This window comes from Thermobia domestica, chromosome 6 (genome assembly GCF_964235325.1).
Source record: "Thermobia domestica chromosome 6, izTheDome1.hap1.1, whole genome shotgun sequence".
In the NCBI taxonomy this organism is placed as follows: domain Eukaryota; kingdom Metazoa; phylum Arthropoda; class Insecta; order Zygentoma; family Lepismatidae; genus Thermobia; species Thermobia domestica.
Genome location: NC_137459.1, coordinates 287,140,019 through 287,165,251, shown reverse-complemented (window position 1 = coordinate 287,165,251; position 25,233 = coordinate 287,140,019). Strand labels below are relative to the sequence as shown.

The following is a 25,233-nucleotide window of genomic DNA, read 5'->3' as shown; positions in this document are numbered from 1 at the left end:
CTTTCATGAGGTACACACATGTTCTCCGAATTTATCTGATACTTTGCGAGGCCTCATCTTCCAGCAGCATAGCAAGCATTTCCGTACTGACAGGTCAAACCAACAAGCTCTATTCGGTATACGCCTTTTACCCTCGCCTACTAGATCCTTTCGACCTAAGATCTTCTAACATTGTGAGGAACGGTACGATGGCGCCTGACCGTCACACAAGCTCTGGCAACGACTATTGCCCAGCTATGCCGTCTACACAGCGAAAGTGGGATGTCATACCTCAAACATTCATGGATCAGTTAGTCTCGCCGCTAGTGTCACATAAATTCACTCCCTGCAATGTTTGTAGACTGCTAAGACTCCAATGCTTCCAACATTGGTAACGATAATCAATAACTTTCGATTCCCTACTGAAGCGTATGTGGTTCGAAAATGAAATTTCTAGTTTAACATACGATTATGCACCGAGGCTAAGGGAGAAGGTGATGATGATACTGAATGAAATGGTAGAATGAAAGAAGTGCGAGGAAACGGGATGACCCAGAAAAACCCTCACACTGTCTTTGTTCACCAAAAAATTCACACGGCACGAGCCGGCATTGACCCAGAAACCCCACGCTCCAGAGGTGAGCGCTCTACCACTGAGCCTCATGCAGTTCGAATCCCACGTTAATGTCTGATAGTTCCAGTGTTGAAACGGAATGTTAAAACTGCAAATGAACCAGTAATCTGTAAGTAGCTTTCATTATTTTTGTATGTATAACAGCTTTTATCTTTCCTGTAGCAATTTTCGAAACAAATTTAAATTTGTATCGCAATTTATAATTTTTATTATAGCATTTTCGGCATCAATATGCAGCTTATTAATAACTTATTTATTTTACTACTTTCTGTGGGCATGAAACAATAAAAAAGACAAGTGAAAGTGTAGTGGTCAATGTAGATAAAGCTGGTACAAATTTTTCAAACAAAAGCTGGTAAAGAAATGGAGTTCAGTGTTCAATCTGTAAGAAATACATTGATTATGGTAAATGCAGGATATGAGCAATGAAAATCAACCTCAAATTTGGAGGTGAGTTTTGTGTATAGATGAAAGAAAAAAAAAAGACTATCAACATAGAGGTGTAGGTGATTCCCTGGAATCACTGTAAAAATGGCAGGGAGGAAAACAATATGTAAACACATAACATATACAGATAAGAAAAAGTTTTCAAATATACTGTATTACTCAAACTTACCTCCTGCATGTATTAGTTGAAGAATTTCTAGCCTTGTAAACAAATCATTAATACTGGAATATTCGAGAAACAAATTGACTTTACTACACACCTTGTCGAACGAATATTTTGGTACTTTCTATTAATCCTGGATCGATGTTTACTGTATACAGGACATAATTTAAGTGAAACAACAGTAACCACATATCTTATTATTTTTATAATGCAAATCATGTAGTCAAATTCGCAATACTATATACAGAACAGAACTTAGCTGCAACAATAACTACATTATCATATAAATTTGTTTTGTCTAATTTCGTATAATGCAAATCCACAGTTAGCTTCGTCGTACCATAGCCTCATAAATTACTCGTACATACAACAACAATAACCACCTTGTACTCTGTCATGTTTAAAATCTCCCAGTAAGTCAGGAAAACTTATTGTTCCAACCCTTGCATATATTATGTGTGCGTGGGTTCTCTCCAAGAGTAGGCTGATGTGCATGCCAATTTTGGCGAGGAAACTGTGTTGGAATGCGTCTTACTCGCATGGTTTCTTTCCCTCCTAATCTCCTGCATAAACTGGATACATATATTGAATCAAAATAATGAATCTTCTGGTTCCGGAGGAGCTATCTGTTTTAAGTATCCCATGCCCTGCAACGCATCTTTACATAGAAGAAAGTCTAGTGAATCAATTTGGTTGCAGAACATAGAAAACTCTATATCTTCATCTTAAAAGTCCTAACAAATCCTATTCTTGAATTTTACGATAAATACTTTGTCGTAGATGGAAGAAACATCCTTGTATAGGAACATCATGTCCAAGCTTATTTTGAACTGCGCTGTACACTGCTAACTTCAAACTCACGTACAACAGCTGAAGCAATGCATAAGCAACTGTTATAGCTATTTCTCCTATTGGGACCCTTATTACATATAACTGAGTAAATGATCGAGGTGCCATTGCAATAAACCAAACAGGTACTTCAGAAAGGACAGCCGGCTAAATGTCCCATGAAAATGTTTTTTTACGTGTATATGTTACATGTTTACATATTGTTTCCCTTTCCTGCCATTTCTTCCGCCTGCCATCTTTACCGCGCACCGATTCCCTGTGTTTGGATAAACTACACCGGATCCTATCCTACCCTACTTATCCCTACCGTACCCTACCCAACAATGCCCTTTTAACGCGGTCCTACTTATCGACGAGAAGCTGGAGTGTGTATTGTGAAGATATTAAGGGAGGACATGTGCACTTTATTAAACGATGATTATAATAGTGTGAAATCAACAGTGTATGCTAAACAATATGAACCTTCTTGGAGTAACACTGTCAGAAAATGCAAAAACATAGATAATATTAGAAATACTTCTTTGTCTACTATCAAGTCTTCGTCCCAAAATTAAGGATAAGGTAGTTTATATGAAAAAGAGTTTGTACTTAACAAGGATGTTGTACGGTTGTGGAAAAAATAAACAATAAATGGACAATATTTAGAGCAAAGAAAAAAGTTAATAAATCTGTTAGGGTGAACTTTACAATGCCCGCTCCAGTTAGAACTTCATGTAGACACGAGAAATCACACTCGATTAATTTTAACAAAGTGTGTCCAAACTTTCCTAATTTAACCGGACCCTATCCAACTCTACTTATATCTACCTTACTTTTGTCTACCGTACCCTCCTACCCTAATGTGTCATTTTAAAGCGGTCCTCCTCATCAATGTGTAGCTGGAGAGTGTATTGTGAAGTTTATCCATTTGCCTCTGAACAGAACCTTGCTTACCAAATAAGTACACAAAACAGATTTAGTGTACTAAGTGCTGATGAGCTGAGTGGATTACTTAAGCATTCAGTTCTTACAAAATTAAACACATTCCTGTGCAAAATTCAAAGGAATACTTTACTCTGGTATAAAAGAACACAGAAGAACAATTTGAAGTTAAAATCATATGTCTGGTAAAACTATTATTGTGGCTGATAGTCATGGTCGCGATGTAGTATCACGATTAAATGAAAAGACAAAAATGTAACTGGTTTCGTGAAACCAAACGATAAACTGTATGAGGTAGTAGCCTCCTCCTATATTACAAGTGGAAAAGAAATGACATACAAGGATACAATGAGAGTCATAAGTGGTACTAACGATGTGACAAGAAATGAAGCGAATAATGTAATTAGAACATTGCGTGAAATACTTCCGAAGTTAATGCATACAAATGTAGTTGTAATCACTTCGTCATGATTTGTATAGTCTGTCTTGTGTAAGTTTAGCAGTAAGCGAAACTAATAGTAAGATAATTAACTCGTACAAGCATTTTCAGAATGTAAAAGGACTGAATATTTATAATATTCCTACAAATTATCACATGAAACATGAGCTACAATTGAATGGTTCAGATAAAGAGTACCTGTGTAATAAGCTACAGAAAATGAATGCAGCAAATGGAACTGATACTTAAAATTCCAATATAACTCCACTTTCATGTGGAATTGATGATCTAAGCAATATTCAAAACAATGTAGGCAATGTAGATCATATGAGTATAGATAAAAATGAAGACTATTTTGATAAAAGATTAAATCATGTTGATAGGATCCATTTAGCACAGAAGACAAATCGTAGCTTAAATCATAAAGCTAAAGATTGTAATAATGATGCAAAGACAAATTAACAGTAATATTAGCAATATGTCTTAGTAATAGAACTTAATGAAACAACAAAAGACAATACACGTGAAAAAAATCTCTAAATAATAACGAAACACAATGTTTAACATGATAATCAAAGCGTGTAAGACATTGCAAACTATATGCAACATTGCGCAAGTACATGGTAAAAATCAGAAACAAGGTCAGAATTCTAGCAAATTAAAACTTAATTTAAACACTAATAACCGAAAAACACGACAATATTTGGAAATATAGAGCAACCACCAAAGAAATGCATTAATGCACTTCCTACTAATAAAAACAATAATAATCACACTCTTTCCTCAAAATACACAGAGTTTTAATAGAGATAATTTCAATCAGCAGTACATTCATTTAAATGATTCTTACAGAGATGTTGATATTATATGCATAACAGAACACTGGCATACAAAAGATGAGACAGAGTATATTGCAATTCAAATTTTACATGTAGAGCAAGGTACTGTAGAAAACATCTTTCAAGGGGTGGATCATGTACGTTTGTTAAGGTGATCTGATACCCCTGCAACCTTGAAAGTTAGCCCATTTAAAAAGCATAGCAAAGTTTTTCACTATTTTCATCTTTATTATTAAAGTAACAAACCTCAAAATTTGAACAAACCTCAAAATTTGAACAAACCATATTTATGCCCTACTTGTTTTAGATTTTGAAAAAAAAAAAAAAAAAAAAAAAAACAGTAAAAAAGCTTCCATCTTTAACTTTGAAAACATGGCAACAGTAAGACCTGTACACCCTGCGACCGTATAGTTTTTCTTTTCCGCCCGAGTTGAGCGACAAGTTTAGTTCTCTGCCTCGCTCAAGTTGTTCCAATCAGGTGACTCAAACAGCGGTGCAACCAAAACCTTCTTTTCTCATTTCTCCCCCTCTCTCTTTTTTTCTTTCTTTTCATTCTGCGAATTCCTGGAAGGGTAGTTGTCACTTGTCAGCTTACCATTTCCGCAAAATAACATAGTACAGATGTCAGTTTGTGATCTTTGGGAAAGATCATACAAAAAATATTGTTGGAATCAATCTAGGACAAAACTACCCTTTGAAACCGAGGTCAAAGCCCTCTCTTCAGAAATAATTGAAAGATACTTACATGAATAATTTTTGAGGGAAATACGATCAAGTGAAATGGTATGTGAACAAAATTTCTGAGCCCTGCTTTCTAAAAAATCACTTTCGTTCTTTGTTGCCTGTACAGATGGCCACTTCTATACTATATAGAACTTTTTTCATGCACATATCTCCGGTGACCAGTGGCAGCGATAACGGCCCCGCAGACCCCGCGGTGCGGGGGGCCCCGAGCTGAAGGGGCCCCCGTAAGAGGCTGAGGGACAACCTAGGATGTTACGCATCATGATGTATGTTGTTTTGGCAATATTTGTTTGTCTTTCTTCTGGGGTCGTATACGGATTAGGAAAAGTCATCTTCGTTCATCCTCTTCTCTCTCCTCAGGGGGCTGACTAGCCAAACCGTTACTTGTGGCTGAGGGATGTATTTGCGAGGTCATTGAACTGCTGGAGTTTATTCTAGGATCACGGACACTCGGAACACTTTCACTTTGGTCGGGAGGAAATGGGTAGTAGTTTCTTGTAGCTTGTTTTGTTTTACGTTCACATTCAGTGCATTGTTCCGGTGTATATTTGATACCGTCTATGGATAGTTTATCGAATTATCATGCGTGAAATCTGACAAGGGTTCAGATGGGGTCAGAAGAGCACATCTGATACCGTACTGTCAAGAAAGTTATAATTGTTCAAGTGCGGGGATCTACTGCAGAGACTTACCTCATTCTCTATATTTTTTCTCTCTCTCTCACTTGTCGCTACCAGTCGAGTACGGGCCTACGTGGAAACCCTGCACGAAGAGACTTTTTTTCTGCAGCGCCTCTCTTCGTTCAAACGCGTTGTGTTTGAGTGAAGTCGATAGATTCCGCAGTGGTCAGTGTTTATACTTTCAAAAAGTGGACGATTGTTATTTTCCCAGGGTTCTTTTACTTTTGTTTGTGAAAGGAATTGAATTTTTCCACATACAATGTCTGACAAGCGTAATATTTAAGAGGGGCTAAGAAACGCAAAATTCAACAGGAAAAGGAAGGTGCTAATAAAAGTCTAAAGAAAATAGATACAATTTTCTTGCCAGCAACGAAAACCTCGGCGCATACGGTAATGAAAAAGCAGGAAGTAGTGCTAGTTCCCAACGAAAACCTAGGGATAATTCGATTTTGGATAATAATAATGGTGTTGTAAGGGCCAGTGCATGTGATACTAGTGTAAGTAGTGCTCAAGGTACTTCCCAACGAGAAACATGGGATTGTTCAATTTCGGACAATAATAATGACATTGCAAAGGCCAGTGAATGTGATCCTAGTGCAAGTAGTGCCCAAGCTAGTTCCCAACAAGAAACAGGATTTTTCCATTTCCGACAATAATAATGGCGTTGTAAAGTCCAGTGAATATGATCCTAGTGCAAGTAGTGCCCAAGCTAGTTCCCAACAGGAAACAGAAAGATTTTCCATTTAACACAATAATAGTGCTGCAAAGGCCAGGGAATGTGATTCTAGTGTATGCACTGCTACAGTTTCAGATACTTCCAAACCTTTTCCTCCAAATGTTTCCAAACCCTTTCCTAGTGACAGAGGCCTTTACCAAGAAGCGCTTACACCAGAGGCAAAAAGAGCTATTCTCGCATCTACACCGTGTCGACCCAAAGCTCCCTTCCCACGAGATCCGCAAACAAACAGATCCTTTAGTGAAAAGTATTACTGTATTAAAACTAAAAGCGGTCAAAAAGTAGAAAGATTTTGGTTGTGTTATTCACTTATTTTAAATGATGTTTATTGTGAACCCGTTGGCTTTTCAACGAATCTTGCAGTGAGCATTCATGACAAAATGGTGTTATTCGGGATTGGAAAGAAGAAAATTAAGGTGCACGAAAAAAGCAAATCTCATTTGCAAGCATGTGTTACGTACACTGTATGGAAGAAAAATGGCACGGCAGAAGATCAAATGAATGAAGAACGGCTAAAATAGAGAGAGATACTAACACGTATTGTTGATGTGCGAACTTTAGCTACGTGCGCGTTGCCCTTTCGAGGCCATAGGGAGGAGAGTCAATTAATTGATCCCGCAAGTGGAAATTTTCTTAATATAATTGATTTGCTTTCAAGATACGATTCGTTACTTAGATCGCATAAAACAAACAAGGAAACACGAAAGTATTTACACCATGATATTCAGAATCAGATCATAGAACTACTGTCAAATTCTGTTCTGAACGCGTTAACAACATAAAATAAATTTGGCCCCGATCTTTTCCCTGATTGTAGATACCACACAAGATATTTCTAAAAAGGATCAACTCAGTCTTATCACTCGCAATGTTGTGATTGATAATTCACCTAAAGGTCTGAAGCTTCAAATAAAGGAATCTTTTCTAGGATTTTGGGAAATAATATCACAAACTAGTGAGTCATTTCAAAACAAAATTTTAGGAATTCTTGAGGAAAATGGAATAGACATTAATAAGTGCAGAGGTCAAGGTTACGATGACGCAGCGAATATGAGTGGTAAATATAGTGGTCTTCAAACGAGAATAAAGAAGAAAGTTCCTAATACAGAATTTGTGCATTGTGCTGCTCATAATTTAAACCTTGTTCTTAACGATTCTGTGTCAAATGTTAATCAGGTGAAACAATTCTACGATATTCTTCAAGAAGTGTATATATATTTCAGTGAAAGCTTATCTCGGTGGCAAGAGCTGAACAAAACATTAGTTGAGGACGGTCAATTTTGTATCACATTAAAGAAGTTGTGTCCAACAAGATGGCCATCTCGCTATGATTATCTTTTAGCATACGAAATAACTATCAATCCGCAATGAAATGTTTGACCGACGTACTATTGCGGAGCTCCAAAGGTCCAGAAAGGCAAGCAATGACTGAAAAAACAACTGCACAACTTTTAGTTCATTTTATTGCTTACATTACAAAGCCGAGCAATTGCCAATCTCACTTCCCTGCGAGATAATTTTTCGGGATTTCTGGATGAAGCTAAAGAACTTGCCAGGTCGTGGCATGTAGATTCTAATATGAGGGAAAGCGTCCCCGAAAAGTTAAAAAAAATTTTGATGAAGCGGCAAGTGAACTTCCTATTTCGGATCCGTTGAATACATTCCAAATATCTGTTTTCAACGTTGTACTTGACATTGTGATTTGTCAAATTAAAAGCAGATTCAGAGATTTGAGTGGGATACTTGAACACTTTTCATTTTTGACACCAAAGTGTTTGAAAGGACTTACCAATGAAGAAATTTCAGATTAAACTTCTCCATTTGTTGACAAATACAAGAATGACATTTCAGGAAACCTTTTAGAACGAGTGTTAGCGTTCCGTTGTTTATTTTCTGAGGAGATAGCTCAAAGGAAAACAATTCGAGACATAGCGATATTACTAATTGAAGAAAACAGTTGTCTTGTAAGTAGTTTACCGGACTTGACAACAGCTTTACAACTTTACCTCACACTCCCTGTTACAACTGCTACAGCAGAAAGAAGTTTCTCAAAACTAAAACTGATCAAGAATTATTTACGGAGCACAATGGTACAACAAAGATTACGTTCACTGGCCATTTTGAGTATTGAACATGATCAAACAAAAAGGATCAACTTGGATGTAATTGTGGATCAGTTCTTACTCCTGAAAAAGCGACGATTTTCTGAATAAACTCACTTCTGTATATAATGCGTGATATTTGATAGGGAACAGACAAGTATCTAGACTTGTTATTAACCTCTTGTGTAAGTGAAGATTGTGAAATGTAGTGAACATTTTTAATTACTGAGAACCACTTTATCCTCTTATGAAAGTGTTGAGTGAAGCTCGTGAAGTGTAGTGAACACTTTTTTTTTTTTATTTATTGAGAACCAAAACATTCTTTTCATTTTCTTATGGTACGTTTTATGAAGCTGGTGCAATCTAATAGTGGTACAAGAGGAGTGTCGCAAATGGTGATTCAGACAAACTACGCGGAGTTAACGTAAGTACAAATTAGTCTATCTATATTTATCTAAATTCTTCTACCACAGTGTTAATGTCTATGTAGTTATTGATTTTATTATTATTATTATTAATCATAATAATAATAATAACACAGCTTTGTGTGTATTCACTGTTCTCACCAATTTTTTTTTTTTTTCAACTAGAACATATATGCTCAGTTTGTAAAATCAACCAGTATACTACGTTCATAATAATGGTGTTATAGAAAACACTAGGAATCATGATTAACATAGGGCTCCTTTTAAATTACTGCGGGGGGGGGGAAACAAAACCGGTTTCGCCGCCACTGCCGGTGACAATACAATAATTTACAAATTACCGTATACTTATGTGTAATGTCTGCATTTCCCTTTCCTGGAAGTACAGAAGGAAAAAATATAGACCCATGTAATGTTCACACTACCATCTCCTAATTTTAGATTTTTTTCTAATAAATGAATTTCGTAAGGCGCTTGAACGCTGTGGGATTGTATCATGTGCATAAGTACACCCTCGATCAAATTCATGTGAAATATCTTGTGCAAACTTTTATTGTGTAATGCTCTGTGAAAACCTTGTTGACCAGGCCCGCAACCAGCCACTGAAGTTTGGGGGGTAAATATGATAGGGGGGCAATCGTAAAAATTCTAGGTCTCTTCGTATCAATATCATACGGATGCATTGTGGTTTGAAGGGTTAAAAAATTTTAGGAAGGGACCAGGTCCCCTAGCCCCCACCGTAGTTGCGGGATTGTTGATGACTATGTAAGTAAATTCCTCAGTACTTTATTTTGCAAAATAACTACCACTACTTTATTTCGCACAAAAAAAAAAAAAAAAAAGAATATTTTTCCCAGGGCGTATGAATTTCACTCATATACGCACCCAGCCATTACACACGTAAGAGAAGGGAAAAGTTATCCCTGTCTGGGATGAAAATTTTCTCCTGTAGGAGGATAAAGATTTCTCAGAGGAGAAATCCCTGGCATCCCCTCGTCAATTAGCACACTAGGACGGGCCTCACCCAAGTTATAAGGAAATCGGCGCAAAAAGCTGTAAGATGACATTTTTCATACCCTTTTTTTCCCACATGACATATTTTCGACTCGAGACGACAATGGAGGGGGCGCGGTGGCCCAGTGGTAGAGCGTTCACCTCCGGTGCTTGGGGTCCCTGGTTCTATCCCAGCTCGCGCCGTGTGGACTTTGTGGTGGACAAACACCATGCTCGAGGGTTTTCTCGGGGCTCTCCCGTTTCCTCACATTCCACCATTTCATTCATTTCTCATCCCCGTCTCCTTTAGCCTAACCGGCATAGTCGTGGGACGTTAAACTTAAATATTTCGTTTCATTTTTCATTTTTTTTTTTTTTCAAGACGACAGTGCGTAAGTATCGATCAGGGACGGATTCCTGAGGGATGGGGTAGCGGTGAGTTGTAACACTCCTACTTAGCATTACTTTAGTTTCATGTACAGACTTCAACTTTTGCAGCACTAGTGCTTGTGCCATTGGAGGTGGCGAACGACCCTTCGCTCTCCCTGAGAGTCCGCCTACGAGTCTCGATACCATCCCTACAGTATAAAATTAGATACGCAAGAATGTTTTCCATTTATGTTTGAAGGCATAGGCGTAGCCAGAAATATTCGTTGATCGAGTTTAATAAATAATAATATCCCCTTCGTATCGTGTTTCGTAGAACTGATGTAGACTTCTTCCTCTGACACTGTCCGTCTCCGTATAAACATGTCCCCGCCCCACATCTTTAGATTCCAAATCAGTCTCGATGGTCTGTCTCTGTTTTTCGTTAATTTCACTGGGATGTATTTGTTTATAATCTTCCTTCTTTGCATAAAACTAACAGTCCTCACCTAAAAGATGTATGGTGTAGTGTGCGACGCAATACCTCCCTCTGGAAAACCCTGGAAATGTACACTCATGTCCAAAATTATTGTCGCATGTCTATAAATATGTTGTTGTAGGAATATAATTTGATAACGAATTCGCCAGGTATTTCTTATAATGTTAGTATGTGTATAATCGGCAAAGACATGTATGTGGCAAATTTCATGTCAAAAGAGCAGTAACTAAGAACAATAAAAATAAAAATAAAATTTTCTTGTCCATTTAGCAACATTTTGTTTTACTCATTCTAATTTTCATATTTATAATTCTTTTCCTATGAAATTTACCACAAATATACATTTCCCGATTATTTATTTATCGACACAACAGGCATTACTGCCCAATTACAGTGTCTACATATAATACATAATTTTAAAGTTGATACAATTAAAATTGATTTATACATAATTACATAATTTAGTACAAAATTGAGTTAAAATAATAGTTTCCTTGATTTATTTATTTTTTTATTTTTTTTTTATTTTTTATTTTTTACAAAATACGCAGTATTACTCTTTTGAACAACTTTTCACAACTATTAAATATATCTATATCTTCATAATCCTTACTGATTTTATTGTATGTAGCATTATACGCATAGTATCAGTATTAAAAGTACCCTGCAAAATCATTATCCAATTATATTCTTACAAGAAGATATAGATATGCGACAATCATTTTGGACATGAGTGTACATATTACAATCGGGGATCTTAGCTGAGTCTCCCGTTTAATCAGTAAGTACGCTGGGAATTTTATTTTGTGAGATGTTCTAAACACAAGAGGGGAAGCATTTAGAATAGTGATACATAATTTTACACAAACGCAAAGAAAGCAATATATTTTGTTACGCCCAGGGTTATGTGTATAGAAATTTTGGTTGATGTTAGGGGTTGTTTTAGGAGGTTGGGGAAGATTTCAAACAAAGAAACTTCATTTCCTAGCCTTCTCTACAGGGGTACCTACAGTCAGGTTTTGGGGCACAGGTTGCGCCTATGTTATATATATATATATATATATATAGAGAGAGAGAGAGGAGGGTTCATAATTTGTCACTGAAAGTGGAACAATCGAATTTTAATTATACCACACTGATGCTTTTATGTACACTAGTCTAAAGGAGAACTTGGCATGAATAACATTTTAAAATAAGTAATTGTCATAATAAAGAATGGGAAATTTGGGGGGAGAACGGTAAATAGGAAGAATGGTAACATTGAGGGGAAAATGGGGACCTTTGCCTGGGTGTGTATTCTATATTCTCTACCCAGTTACATTTTCTAAACATTGTGATGTATCGTCGTACGTATATGTAAGTACCTTCTCCACACAAGAAGATTGTTGTTGATTGAAGATGAAAGCAAAAATCTTCCCATTTCAACAGTGTATGAAAGACTCAATGGAAGGGGTTACAACCTGCACCAACACCTCTTGAAGTTTGCGACTGTTTGAGGTTATTTCTTTACAAATGTACACTCATGTCCAAAATGATTGTCGCATATCTATAACTGTCTTCTTGTAAGAATATAATTTGATAATGATTTTGCAGGGTACTTTTAATACTGATCATCATCATCATAGGTATTCTGCCTTTATTGGCAGGTCACTTGCCGCAGCTGAGAAGCTTCCATGCTCCACGGTCCTCCGCTAACTTCTTCGTCTTCGCGTATGATCTTTCTGTTTTTATATCATCCATTAATTGTAACTTCCTTCGCCCCCTCCCTCTCTTTCCCGCCACCATACCCTCTAGGACGTCCCTCATGATACAATCTCTTCTTAGGCAATGCCCCAACCAGTTTCTCTTCCTCTTCCTAATAATATCTAAAAGTGTTCTTTTCTCACCCACCATTTCTAACACACTCTCATTCGTTTTCCGCTCGGCCCAACTAATTCTTTCCATTCTTCTCCACACCCACATTTCGAAGGCTTCCAGTCGATTTTCATCACCTTTACATAATGTCCACGTTTCCGCCCCATACAGTACAACACTCCACACGAAGCATTTTATGAGTCTTTTTCTCAACTCTTTACTCAAGGTCCCACAAAACAGACTTTTCTTCCTCCTAATGGCTTCTTTCGCCATTCCTATCCTTGCTTTTATTTCACGTTCGCACTTCATGTTATTACTAAGAATATTAACCAGATATCGAAAACTATTCACTTGTTCTATTTTCTCCCCTCCTACTTTTATATTTGACACAGACCCCTTCGTTCCAATCACCATGGCTTTTCTCTTTCTAACATTTATTTTCATCCCATATTCTTCAAAGCCCTTTCTCATTTTTTCTAACATTTTATTGATTTTCTTTTCAGATTCTGCAACAAGCGCCATATCGTCTGCAAATCTTATGCGTCTAATCATTCTACCTCCTACCGAAATGCCATCATCATCATATAGGCTCTTTTTCACTACCTCTTCTAGATAGACATTAAATAGTGTTGGCGAGAGGCAGCACCCTTGTCGAACTCCCCTTCCAATTGCACTCTCTTCCGTCAGTTCTTCCCCTATCCTAACACTTACTTGTTGGTTCATGTATAAGTTTCTTATGAGTCTTCTATCTTTCCATTCCAGCCCTGTCTTCGTAAGAACTCCCAACAACAATTCCCAATTCACGCGGTCAAAAGCCTTTTCTAGATCAATAAATATAACATACACCTCTTTCCTTTTTTCTATAAATCTTTCACCGATCGCCCTTAATAATCCAATTGCATCTCTTGTCCCCTTGCCTCTTCTGAACCAGAACTGCTCCTCCTCAACTTCTTTATTTGTTCTTTCATATAACCTTCTGTTCAGTATTCGGAGCAGAATTTTAGCTGCATGAGATATGAGACTAATAGTTCTATAATCCTCACATCTCTTTGGGTTTGATTTCTTAGCCATCGGTATCATGATCGTTTTCAGAAAGTCTTTTGGCCATTCTCCTGTTTCATATATTTCATTGCATAGTCGGAACAATTCTTTCTTTCCCTTGTCTCCTATATTTTTAATGAATTCGATTGGTATGTTATCTATTCCGGTTGCCTTTCCATTCCTAATCTCGGATATAGCCTTTTCAAACTCATCCTTAAGAATACTAAATCCTTTATCATCCTCGCCTACTTCATTTTCTACTTCAATATTTAGGCTACACGGCGGTCTATCCCTACTCTCATGTAAGTCTTCAACGTATTCTTTCCATCTTCCTATGATTTCATTTCTCTCGCTGACTACCTTCCCACTCTTATTTTCTACTGCCATCATAATACCCCCTTGTTTCCTCCGAAATCCCTTAGATTTCACCTCCTTGTACATTTCCTCATATTTCCCAATTCTTTCTAATTCTTCTATGTCCTCGCATTTTCTTTTGTAAAACTCTTCCCTCACTCTGTCTGTTTCTCTTCGTAATTCATTATTTAACTTTCTGTACATCTTTCTGCCCTCTTCTGTAACAACATGTTTCCACATCTTCCTCTCCCTCATTTTCTGCAACATCTGCTCTGTAACCCATGGTTTCTTAGTTCTGTGTTCGCTTCTTCTGCAGCCTGCTGTAAGCAACGTTTAATATGTTCCCACCGTGCGTTACTACCTGCACCTATTCTTTCCTCGTTTGAACATGTTTCTTCGAATTTTTTAATGAAAAGATTTCTTATTTCCTCGTTTTTCAACTTTTCAGTATTCAACACTTTGTTACCTACTTTTCTTCTGCCTACATTTTTCAGTTGAATGTCTACTTTGGCCAGCACAAGATTATGATCAGAGAAAATATCAGCCCCGGGAAGGGTCTTCGCGTTCTTTAAGCTATTCCGATACCTGTCCTGAATCATAACATAGTCTATCTGATATCTTCCGCCGTTATTGGTGATTTCCATGTATATCTTCTTCACTTGTGCTGATTGAACCAAGTGTTCCCAATTACTAGTGGATTCTGTCTACAGAAATTCGCCAGTCCCTCTCCCCTTTCATTTCTTTCGCCTAAACCATATTTGCCTGCGATACTATCTTCCTGTTTTTCCCTCACAATTGCATTGAAATCTCCCATTAGAATTACCCATGCACCCTTCTTCTCCCTATCTATAATTTCTTCTATTTTCTCATATTTTTCCTCTACTTCTTCAGTTGCATGCGAAGTCGTCGGTGCATATGTCTGTATCACCACTAGATCCTTCGTTTTTCCTTTAAGTCTCAACATCATAACTCTATCATCAATAAATTCAACTTTCACTACCTTCTCCTTTAATCGCTTTCCAAGAATTATTCCTACGCCATTATGACCGCCCTTTTCATTACCTGAGTAAAACATTCTATATCCTTCGCTGTTCAATACCCCATTACCTTCCCATCTAACTTCACAAACACCTACCAAATCTAAATTATTTTGTTTCATTTCTTCTTTAAGATTTTCTAATTTTCCTCCCTGTAACATAGTACGTACGTTCCATGTCCCTATCCTAAACCTTTTGCTCTTCCTTGTCTGATAGTATGTGTATAATCGGGAAATGTATATTTGTGGTAAATTTCATAGGGAAAGAATTATAAATACGAAAATTAGAATGAATAAAACAAAATCTTGCTAAATGGAGAAGAAAGTTTTATTTTCGTTTTATTGTTCTTATTTACTCCTCTTTTGACATGAAATTTGCCACACACATGTCTTTGCCGATTATACACATACTAACATTGGAAGAAATACCTGGTGAATTCGCTATCAAATTATATTCCTACAAGAACATATTTATAGACATGCGACAATAATTTTGGACATGAGTATACATACTTTTCAAGAACTTCAGTTTGATGTGTTAGGTTCTATATATCTTTCTAGTTATTTATATTTTTTTAAATTTGTAATCATTTTTGGAAAATATTTTTTCTGTATTTATATGCCTATCTATCTATCTATCTATCTATCTATCTATCTATATATATATATATATATTACGTCTATCTGTCTACCTATCTAACAACCGTTCAATTTATCGTTTCATTCAAATGCTGTATAAAAATAAAGCTACATAGAAACGCAAGAAATGACTACGGAAATATGAAACACAACAGCGCTTCTTTCTTTTTTTCTTATGTTTCTGAAGCCGAAAGCAAGCCGGTGCGATATTTTTCCTCGGTAGGCAGGAATATCTTCCTTTCCGTTGTCTTTTCACGATAGATACTTGTACTGCTATCCATCCTGCTATCACTCACGAAGTCATTATACGTCGACATTCACATTTCAAGCAACCACCACCCGAAGGATAGATAGAAAGACGACCGCTAGACGCGGACAGAAAGGTTCACACAGGAGTCAACAGACATTTCAACAAAAACAGGCATCAGCTCAAAATTTGAGTGGGAGGGTTACAGCTGCGTTGCCAAGTTTTTAAAGTCAAACGTGGAAGCTTTTTTACTGCGTTTATTTCAAAATCTAAAACAAGCAGGGCATAGATATGTGTCTCCTCTAGGTCTGTTCAAATTTTGACGTTTGTAACTTTAATAATAAAGAAGAAAATAGTGAAAAAATTTGCTATGCTTTTTAAATGGACCAACTTTCAAGGTTGCTAGGGGTACCAGGTCACCTTAAAAATGAAATGGAAGGAAAAAACGTGCATTAAATTTGACAAATTCAACGAAGAAAAGAGTTCGAACATAGTATAACATATGTTTTTTTTTAAAAATAGCATGTATTATTTGTGTATGTAGAAACGCCAGACAGTAATATTAAAACTTTTATCAATAATATAGATAAAATACTCGAGCATCTTTATGGTCTATAATCTGAATGTAAATGAACTGATAATCTCAATGAAGGTTTTGAATCTTTACACTAAACAATTTAACAATTTAACTCCCTCAATCGAATTACAAACAAGAATTTTAAAAATCAGTATCGAACATTAACCAGACTTTGGTAAATCTATTAAGCATGAATTATGAATCAGAAGTTATAAACAGGGTTTTGAGATCATGAATCTTAAGTGGTAAAAAATATTTTTAAACAAACACTTCAAACTATAGCGAAAACAAATGAAACGCACACAATAACAAGACGTTTTAGTTCAAATAGTATTTGCTACTTTGTTTGCTTAGTTCGGAGACGTGGGATAATATTTATGAGCTAACCAATGTGAATGATGTATATAATACACGATACTATAGAACCGTTTTGAAATAATATTTTCAATAAACATAATTTTATCAAAACAAACAAGAAAGAAGATATAACGGATTACACCACAAATCTTACAAGCAAACTTGTTAAATATATATAACTACATAAGATAAGAAAGCGCTACCCTACTAGAATGAATTAATTCATTTACTGGCAACACATAAATGGCTATAAAAATGTTGAAAATAAAAAAACAAAATTATAATGGTACGAAGATTGTACAGTTACAAAATAACACACAGGCAATGTGAAAAATAATTAAAGAAAAGCTCAACATGCAAAAGCATAGTATCCTAGGCGTAATTTATGAGGTCGTAAATATGGCAAATACGAGGCACAATGCATCATCATTTAATAAATATTTGACAAATGTAGGACAAACTCATATAAAACGAAGAAACCAGTAAAACTAACTTAATTGAACTAAAAATTTTAAAAAATATGATCGATATTTTAAAACTGGTAAGAGTGAAATAATCATAATCACAATAAACGAAAATTTCGAATTCGGCTGGGACTGATGAAATATCTAACACTTTGATGAAAAGTTGTTACACATTCTTAACCAAATCACTATGTTATTTGTCGAATATTTTACCCACAAAACAAACTTTTCCTGATAAACTAAAAATTGTTAAAAATTAAACCGTTACATTGAAAAGATAAACGAATAAAAAGAGAACTATAGATCGATTTCATTGCTACACATAACAGGTAACATTCTGGAGAAAATAATGCTCAACCAGGTAATGGAACTTCTTTATAAATATTTATCTAACACACAACATGGCTTCTTGAAAGGTAAATCCATTGAAAGAGTATTCTTTTATTTTATTGAAACCTGTAGAAAGCTGCTGGGAGGGAAATAATTGTGTATAGGAATACTTTTAGATCTAACAAAAGCCTTTGACTTAGCAAATAAATTGTTTGAATCACACCTTAAAGATCGGAGGTAAATAGCCGAAATCTCAGGAATAATTAAAAATCAAAATCAAAAATATGTATCCAGTGAAGAAATTATTAAACATGGAGTACCACAGCGATCAATACTGGGACCACTTCTCTTTCTTCTTTATATAAATGACTTCTGAAAATATAAACAGCTCATATGTGACTTTATATCCAGATGATACAAATATGTACAACAGCGGAAACGACGAAAGCTAATTAGCTTCAAATTGCCAACTGGCAATGTATCAACTTTCAAGTTGGATGAACAAAAATGAGATAATTATTATTGCAAATAAAACATATACCTTAAAATTTCATAATGTTAAAAATAATCAAATCAATACAAAATTAAAAATAGACAAAACAAACATGTAGAAACTGTTACCTTTCTCAGAGAAAGAAAAGTCTAAAAAATTTAACTGGAATCTCAACAGAACATATAAGAACTAAGTTCAGCAAACTGTGTTATGCAATTAGATGTGTAAGAGATACGAGTAATGCAAAAACAACTAAATCTACATAGTTTAAATTCTCATAATTACATCATAACTTATATTTTCATTCTATAATAAAATATGGCTTCATGTTGTGAGAAAGTTCTGTAATCTTTAGACTACAGAAGAGAGTGATAAGAATATTAGCATTATATAAACTCCAGGCATAGAAATATTTTAAAGAACTTGAAACAATAACTCTAGCCTTGATGTATTTGTTTGACAAGTGGAGATACAACCACTTGTTATTACTGTATCATCATGGTGACCATCTTGAAGTCCATTATCTCGAATTCAGATATAACTTTTTTTAACAGCAAGGGGGTCATGTGTCATATCGTTTCGGGGTAGTTTTTCATCACAAACACACATCTCAATGTTATTTCTAGCTTATCTCTAATCACTCAATAATGATTACCTTTGAAAAATAAATGAAATGAAATCTTTGAGTTTTACGTCAAACGGTTATGCCGGTTAGGCTAAAGGAGACGGTGATGATGAGAAATGAATGAAATAGTGAAAAGAAGAAAGTGGGAGGAAACTCGAGAACCCCGAGAAAACCCATACACACGGTGTTTGTTCACCACAAATTTCACTTGGCGGGGGCTTGGATCGAACCAGGGACCCCAAGCATCAGAGGTGAACGCTCTACCACTGAGCCACCTCTACCCCAAGCCTTTGAAAAATAAATGCTATTATGTAATTAAATGTAGTACGCTGTTATTTTATAACACATTACGGATGGTAGGTAAGAATTTTGGAAGTTTGTTTCTAATTTAAATAACATCTCTTGGCTTTCTGCAACATTACTTCTACCAGTTCTTCAAGATACTGTGGTTTCCTAATTAAATTATAAAAATGTAAAACACTTCATATTATTCTTATGTCTTTTCATATATTCGCTATACACTTCTTCTTTCACGCTGTCTTGAACCGTTTGCACCAAGCCTCAGTTTGTAATGTTAGTTCATTTACAAATAAACATCTATGCCCCCATTGATTGTAATGATCACAGGCACAACCTCCACACAATAATATGCCCTCTGATTTCCAACACTTCACACTCTTTTCTAGTTTTCATTCACAAAGTAATTTGTACAACTACAACTTCTTACGTTACAGTTCACTAGTAAAGATGGTGAATGTGGAGGAGAGGGCACTGATGTGTGTGCTGGGGAATGCCCAGGTCAAACACTTGCAGGAGGGGACTGCGGCTTAATTAGGTCCAACTACTCATATAGAGAATGCTCATCCTCTCTGAATATCTCCTCTTCAATGAATAAATCAGGAAATGGTGATCTCAGTAATGCTGCTGCTGTTGCTGGTTCCGGTGATATTAAAGGATAATTTGTACATTAATCGTGCGAGGATTTAAGCTTTTTCCTCGGAGATTCTATAAATTGAAACAATGAATCCCCATCTAGGACGTTGCAAGCTTCAATTTCCTGTTCAACCTGGCTGTCGAACGACTCCATGGCTATCATGTACCCATTTTCTATTAGTGCTCGTATTTAAACAAATTTTTACCATCGACGTCATAACACGTGATACTTTAAAATATTTTCCAAACATGTTATCATATTACCCTCTGGTAATTACATATTTTTCATAACAAGAATTTCACTTTCTCCGCCCTCTCATATAATTTAAAAACAATTTTCATGTTTAATAACAATGTAAGTTGAAATTACTTTCATATTCTCCAAGGTCTATATAATTTCAAAAACACAATTCACATCTGCAGGACAATCATTTGTTCACAAAAGATGAGCGCTACTGTATTAACATCGTGCCATGTCACATTCATTATTCTATTCATGTTATAATACGTTTTTCCATCCGCAGAACAATCACGTGTTCACAAATGGTAGGGGCTATTGTATCAGCTCGTGCACAACGTCGGGGCCATTTTCCTATGTACACTCATGTCCAAAATTATTTGTCGCATGTCAATAAATATGTTCTTGTAGGAATATAATTTAATAACGACTTCGCCAGGTATTTCTTATAATGTTAGTACGTGTATAATTGGCAAAGCCATGTCTGTGTTAAATTTCATGTCAAAAGAGCAGTAAATAAGAACAATAAAACAAAAATAAAACTTTCTTGTCCATTTAGCAAAATTTTGTATTATTCATTCTAATTTTCGTATTTATAATTCTTTTCCTATGAAATTTACTACAAACATACATTTCCGGATTATACACATACTATCACTATTAAAAGCACCCTGCAAAATCATTATCATATTATATACTTACAAGAAGACAGTTATAGATATGCGACAATCATTTTGGAGATGAGTGTACATGTTATAATACGTTTTCCCATTCGGAAGGCAATCACGTGTTGACAATGGTAGGGGCTATTGTATTAGCGTTGTCCGCAACGTCGGGATCATTGTCCTATACACGTTACAACATGATTCCCATCCGCAAGGCATGCACGTGCTCACAAAAAGATATGCGCTATTGTATTACCACTACCATCTACCGTGCTGATGTCTTTGTCTTATTGTATTACCGTCGCGCCATGTTGGCGTCATGTTACAACACGTTACCATTAGCATTTCCCGCCACGGAAAGGTTATTATCCTAAGTTGCAACAACTTTTACTGCGGTCGTCCAAACCTGTTCCAAAGCGCGCGAAAACAGTCAGTTCCACGAGTCCAGCAGAAGCAGACACCTCTCCACAACGCTACGCACCATCTTCACCAAAGAATACAGTATGTATTTTACATAGTATATCTCATGATATATGTACTGCATAAAAGAACGATGACTTTCAGACGGAGAATCTACAATAAGTCCCGCACGAATAAAGTTTATTCCATCCAATTAATTTTATCAGCTTACAAGATTCGATAATAAAAGAGATTTAAAAAAATCCCACCAGTTACTTTTATAAGGACGTCATTCCCATGTATGGTACATGTACGTGTAGGTAATAATAGATGTTTTACAACGACGTCTTTCAGACAGATCCAATTAAAATAGTTTAAAAAATTCATGCCAATTAATTTTATAATGTCGTCATTCTGATTTTACCAGCGTGGCCTAGTGGTCGAACGAATTAAAACAAAATCCCGCCAATTTTAATAATAGTACACGTACACTCGTGTCCAAAAATTATTGTCGCATGTCTATAAATATGTTGTAGTAGGAATATAATTTGATAACGAACTCGCCCGGTATTTCTTATAATGTTAGTATGTGTATAATCGGCAAAGACATGTGTGGGGCAAATTTCAGGCCAAAAGAACAATAAAACGAAAACAAATCTTTCTTGTCTATTTAGCAGGGCTCATAGTGGTCTGGTCTCTTGTAAATAGTTGAAAAGTGACCAAAAGTACACGAAAAATGACCAAAAGCACACGAAAAAGTGACCAAAATCTCATCATGCCCCTTTTTTCCTTTTTCAATTTCTCCATCACCTCTCTCTTTGTTTGTTGTTTTGTTTCATCTTTACTTCTTCTTTTCGAGCTTCCTCCTTTCTTAGGTTTTCTAAGTATGCTTTGTGGTTACGGTAGGCAGACTTAGCAGATGTAAGAAGCTTCTGAGTAAGTGGAACCAGTTCTGGCCTATTTCCGAATTTCTTCATCCCAGACATTATATTTAACTTAGCATTGAGAGTTCTCAAAGCCATGAAATATTCAAATTCATCACCTACTCTTAAGAAGAACATTCAAGAAGCAAGGCTGCAATGGAGAGATAATGTGAGATAGAACCTGTTCGTCTGACGCTGAACTAATATATATTTAAAAAAAAAAAAAAAAAAAGTTTCTTGCAATTGTTTTCTTGCTACTTCCGGTCTAAATGGAATAATAAAGCTGATCGTCTTCTATTACTGTTTTCTCTCCAGAGGAAAACTATTAAAAACAAAAGTAATAGTACATTTCTACAATTACTGGCCGCAATAGAGGGATACAGTAAGAGATATAACTATTCTTGCGGTACTGAACCCATATCAGAAACCTGCATCTCACTATTATTATTTTTCACTGCGGTAATCAGCGCTGAAATCGGGAATCATAATTCCTACACCTCCGGTTTTAAAAGAGGGATAAATGTGGAGGTATCTTATTGTTGGGAAGCTGAATCTGTGAGGGGATTATTGGCGAGCCAGCCCACCCCTATTTGAAAGCTTTGCCCTCCAGTGACTCCTTCTCAGTATGGCCAGGTTCCTACTAACTAAACTATTGAAAAGGTACTACATTTCGACAAATACTCTGTGCTATTATTCAAAACTACTTTAATGTAATAGAAACTACGGTTCATTCCCATTTGGCCTATTTCCGTTTCGCCTACTGACCTAACTACTAATTTATCTCCATATTATGTGTAGGCGCAACGGGTATTCTCGTTCCGCTTACGCTCAATCGACGAGGGATATTTAGTGTCTGAGGGAATATTCTTACAAAGAGTCATTAAGAAGATTCATTCTAAACATAAGCAACAGCTCCGACGTGATTTCCTGTGATTCTAACCAATCACATGCCACTAGTGCACCACACTTCAAAAATTATCTTTTTGAAAGCTCTCATTCATTAGAAATAAACTCCTAAAAATGTTGTTTAAAACAAACTTTGCCACTGAAACGTCATTTTAAAAGATTCATTAAAAGCTCATTTTTCAGCATAAACAAAAGCAGAGGTACGTAGGGAAAGTAATACTAACTAGACTTCCATTGTGGTTAAATGATAAGAATTTTTGTCTAACACAAGATTTTGATACCACTTCAATATGTGTAATCACATGTTATATGGTTTCGTACAGCATGTTAGGCTAGGAGTTGGCGTGCAATTATCCATTGTCCAACTGTTAGTAGTACAATTGAGTATGAATACTTCATATTATTGCGCTCAAGCATGCAGACGATATCTTTATCTTTATTACTATATATAAAACTACATGAGCTGACATAAATTATTGAGCACTTCCTGTAGGGCTACAATGATTAAATTTGGCATAATTGTAGCTTTCCAGAACTAACCGACAGGAAAATTGCCACAAACGAATATTTTTAATTTTTAGGGAGTCTAAAGAGGGGATGAAGAATTTCCCCCATGTTTTTTAAATGGGCCTTTTTTGGACCTATAATCTCATGTTTTAGGTACTTCAAATTGCAATAAAAACTTGAAATTCGATATGCTTGCACGTTTTCGTTAGCTTTACCTAAGTGAATCATCAGAAATAAAAATTTCCAACCGTAGAGTGGTTTTATGGGGAACTGAAAAATCTTTCCCATGTTATTTATATGGGGCATCTTCTACACTCTCAAATGTTTACACTTCCGGCAGGATTAGAATGATGAAATTTGGCACGATTGTAGCCTTCCAGGATTAACCGACAGAAAAATTGCCAAAAGTGAATATTTTAAATTTTTTAGGGTCTAAAGGGGGATGAAGAAATTCCCATGCTATTTAAATGGACATTTTCTTGGGATACAAAATCTTATCTTTTAGATAGCTGCAATAAGAAAAGAAACGATAAAATTATGGGTTCAAGAGGTGCGAGGCCGTAGGCCGAGCAAAGACAGTATGTGGAGGCGAAGCCTCCGGATGAGCAAATTCAGGAAATATGAAGAGCAAATTCACAAAATTCACTGTTGATGCGAAAACCGATAAAAATGCGAGGCCGTAGGCCGAGCAAACACGGGGCTCTGGGGGCGGAGTCCCCAGCTAGCCGAAGGCTAGTACAATCACGAAAGAAAGTATTCTTCAGTTGACAAAATTTATTTTTCTAATAACTGAACAATAAATTTGGCAAGTTGTCGAGTTATAACTATTCTAAGGGTAACAACAAAAAGATCCAAATTAATTCATTTGTTCCCGAGTTATTGACTAAAGAAAATTTGTCAACTGTCAAATACTATCTTTTCCGTGTGTACCATTATAAACATGATCAATTAAATTTGACCAATGTGATTTGATACAAACTGAAAAGTGCACAACTATAAACAAACGTTTTCAAGCGCATACTATCAAACAGGTCTCAGCACAGTAGTAACGAAACAGCAGGACTGGAGTCAGTGGAGTGTTGCCTATTACTACAAGAACATGTTCTCTCTAATACGAGAAGCTAAACAAAGAAACGGTTTGTTATTTATACAATGAACCACAATTTACTCACAAAATTATGCGATTATTGGTTTAATGCACTTACTGTCATCACAATTTGTTACTCATAGTTACCAACATGTCTGAAATATTTACATGGAATATTTCAAATAAACGTGGAAAAAGCTCCTCAGAGTCAGCACCAAATAAACAGATATGTTTCATGAAAATCCGGCAATTTCCAGGAAACACAGTTAAACGATTTGTATCTATATAATTTGTCTATTCCCTTTCCTTGCTTGATCTCAACCCTGTGGGTGATTGGGAAGCATCAAAGGAAATAATACAGTGTGTTGGGTGCTACAAAATCGATGTTTTAATTAATCATTGGAAACTTATTTAGCTGCCACATTAGGTATATATGGTGACACGTAAGTTGCGTTGAATTTATCCCCTTATTCTTGACCTATTTTCACTCCAACCAATAATTTTTCTAAACTTAAAAAATCTAAAGCATCAAATAATACTTAAAATTTCGTTATTAGATATGAAACAACGAATTCATATGCAGCAAACTTACATTGCCGATTAAGAATCTATTTGTTTCGTTGATCACTTGATTGATTTGCTAGCGTTTTAGTATAGCCGATAGAACAATATATGATAGAAACACTAACAACAAGAAAGTTTATTCATTTATTTACTAATAATCGCGCAAGGGCATATTCAA

At 35.8% G+C, this 25,233-nt stretch overlaps 1 protein-coding gene across 4 annotated transcripts in view; it reads right to left on the bottom strand.

The window, feature by feature from the left end:
- Positions 1-25,233, bottom strand: part of LOC145688520 (metal cation symporter ZIP14-like) — a 137,985-nt gene that overhangs the window by 91,552 nt on the left and 21,200 nt on the right. The gene's annotated exons all lie outside the window — the stretch shown is intronic.